The sequence below is a fragment of the Arachis duranensis genome, chromosome 10, assembly GCF_000817695.3.
Source record: "Arachis duranensis cultivar V14167 chromosome 10, aradu.V14167.gnm2.J7QH, whole genome shotgun sequence".
Classification (NCBI taxonomy): Eukaryota; Viridiplantae; Streptophyta; class Magnoliopsida; order Fabales; family Fabaceae; genus Arachis; species Arachis duranensis.
The window spans coordinates 42,887,840-42,890,484 of record NC_029781.3 but is presented as its reverse complement, the minus strand read 5'-3'; the positions used below and the strand labels follow the sequence as shown (position 1 = coordinate 42,890,484).

General features: G+C 40.2%; 1 non-coding gene across 1 annotated transcript; it reads left to right on the top strand.

Moving 5' to 3' along the window:
* Positions 1 to 1,532: 1,532 nt before the first annotated feature.
* On the top strand, positions 1,533 to 1,640 carry LOC127743388 (small nucleolar RNA R71). The gene has a single exon (XR_008004780.1). It is a non-coding gene; the product is annotated as a small nucleolar RNA R71 (small nucleolar RNA).
* Positions 1,641 to 2,645: the final 1,005 nt, after the last annotated feature.

Sequence of the window (2,645 nt, the reverse complement as noted above, 5' to 3'; positions counted from 1 at the left end):
CCAAAACATCTTCAGCAACTCCAGCCACTGTAATAATGCTTTTATCTGCTAACACAAAACGAGCTGCCGACCTTTTTAAGGGAGGGAGCCTTAAAACATCATATATAGACAAAGGCATTATACTGACACATGCTCCTAAATCACACATGCAATCATAAATTACTACACCACCAATAGTATAACTAACTATGCAAGGACCTGGATCACTACATTTTTCAGGTAATCCTCCCATTAAAGCAGATATAGAACTACCTAAAGGAATAGTTTCTAATTCATTAATTTTGTCTTTATGGATACATAAGTCTTTTATAAACTTTGCATATTTAGGTACCTGCTGAATAACATCAAAAAGGGGAACAGTTACCTCAACCTTTTTGAATATTTATACCATTTTAGGATCAGGTTCCAGCTGCTTCCTAGGCTTCCTTTGCAAGTTGTGGAAATGGAATGGGAGTAGTGTTTTCTGTGGTGCCTGCACTTTTTTGTGCTTTTTCCAGTGGTTGAGCCATATCTTCTTCAGCTATGTCCTGTATATCCTCTTCCTCTTCAACATCTTCGATTTCTACCACCTCTTCAGCTGAGGCGTATTCTGGTGAGCTTGGTTTCTCCTGATTCCTCTCCTGCAATGTGGTTCCGGACCTCAGGGTGATGGCATTAATACCTCCCTTTGGATTGGGTAATGTTTGAGAGGGGATTCCAGTGGTGCTTGAAGGTTGGTTACTAGAATTTTGTGCTGAACCAAGTTGTGTCATAAAAGCTTGCAGAGTAGAGGTGAAACCATTCAGACTGGCGTTAATATTATTCACGATGGTATTTTCCATGGCCAGTTGTCTTTTCTCAAAAGCTTGTAATAAATCTTCATTAGAAGATACAGAAGAATAAGTAAATTGAGAGGTTTGCTAATGATTGTTCAGTGGTCCTTGGTTTTGCCTCAGGTGAGGTGCTCGGTAAGGTTGATTTTACTGCCTGTTGTTGTAATTATTCCACCTCCGATTTCCCTGATTATCTCTGCCTCCCCTATTATTATTGTCCCTCTAATTCTGGTTTGAACTATCCTGCCATCCATGGTTATTATTTCCACTTTGATTGCACCCTTGGTTGGGGCGGTCATAGAAGTTGTGAGTGGATGCCACCGTGTTGTCTTCTTGTTGGAGCTGCGGGCATTCATCAGTGTAATGGTTGTAATCAGCACAAATTCTGCAAATTCTTTGTGGAACTAGTTGTTGGTTTTGCTGCGGTTAAGTTTGCTGAGCTTGTTGATTTAACTGCATTTGCTTCAGCAGGTTGGTCATTTCACAGATGCTTCGATTTAGAGTAGCAGTCTCTATGCCAGAAGATACTTCTGCAACTGCCCTTGAACGGCCTTGCTTCTGGCTGTGGTTCTGAGTAGATTCAGCTAAATAACTGATCAATTGCCAAGCTTCATCGGTGGTCTTGTACTTCTTCATAGACCCATTGCTGGCACTTTCCAATGTGGTCTTATCTTGGGGCCTCATACCTTGTGTGACATAGCTGAGTAGCACGATCTTGTCAATCATGTGGTGGGGGCATGCTTCCAGAAGATTATTGAAGCGCTCCCAGTATTCAAAGAGAGTCTCATTGTCATCCTGAACAACTGTAGAGATATCCTTCCTTAGTTTATCAGTAACTTCAGATGGAAAGAATTTCTCCAGAAACTCCTTTCTGAGTGTATCCCAGTTGGATACATTTGCTAGAGGTTGAGTGTAGTACCACTCTCTTGCTTTTCCCTCAAGAGAGAACGGAAAAGGTTTCAGCAAAATTGAAGTTTCATCAGTTCCATCACGCCTGACAGTAGAACAGGCTGCCTGGAAATCTCTCAAGTGCTTGATAGGCTCTTGAGCAGGTAGGCCATGAAACTTTGGCATCAAATTTAGTAATGCGGTCTTTATTTCAAAATCCATAGCTACCGCTGGATGATGCGCTTGAAACGGTTGCATTGTAAAATCAGGAGCACCTTCCTCCTGAATGGTAACTCTTCTAGCTGCCATGTTTTGTGCACGTAAAACAACCAAATCAGTGGAACGGGGGCTGGTTTCTTCCTCAGATTCACTTTCAGATCCACCCTCAGAGCGGACTAACCTACGCTGTTCTCGCCTTATTCGTGAAATTGTTCTTTCAATTTCAGGATCGAATATTAGCAAGCGCGGATCAGGAAGTGAACGTGTCATTTGACGGAAGAAACATGCAGCTCATAGTAGCAAAATTAAATAAAATGCAAGTAAATAAATTCTAATTAATAAAATTAGCACTCTATTGCAACTCCCCGGCAACGGCGCCAAAAATTTATGGAGTGCAGAAGCTGGTGAATTAAAAATTTATTTAAATGGTTACGTTGCAAGTATAGTTCTTAACTCACCGAAAATCTGCCTATCAATTTAGAAATATGTCACAGAAAGTTTAAATTAGAATTACTGGGAGTTTTAAGTCCCAGGTCGTCTCCCAACGAGTTGCAGAAAAGTGTGCTGTTTTATTAATCAGATATTCCAAGAAGTTGAGCTAAGTAAATTGGAATTTAAATTGATGAATTTTAAATAATATAAATAAAAGCCTTGAGTGGGACTTGATTGGTTAGAATCTCTATCATTGATGGTGTGATTGTAAGATTAATTTATAATTAATAGTTG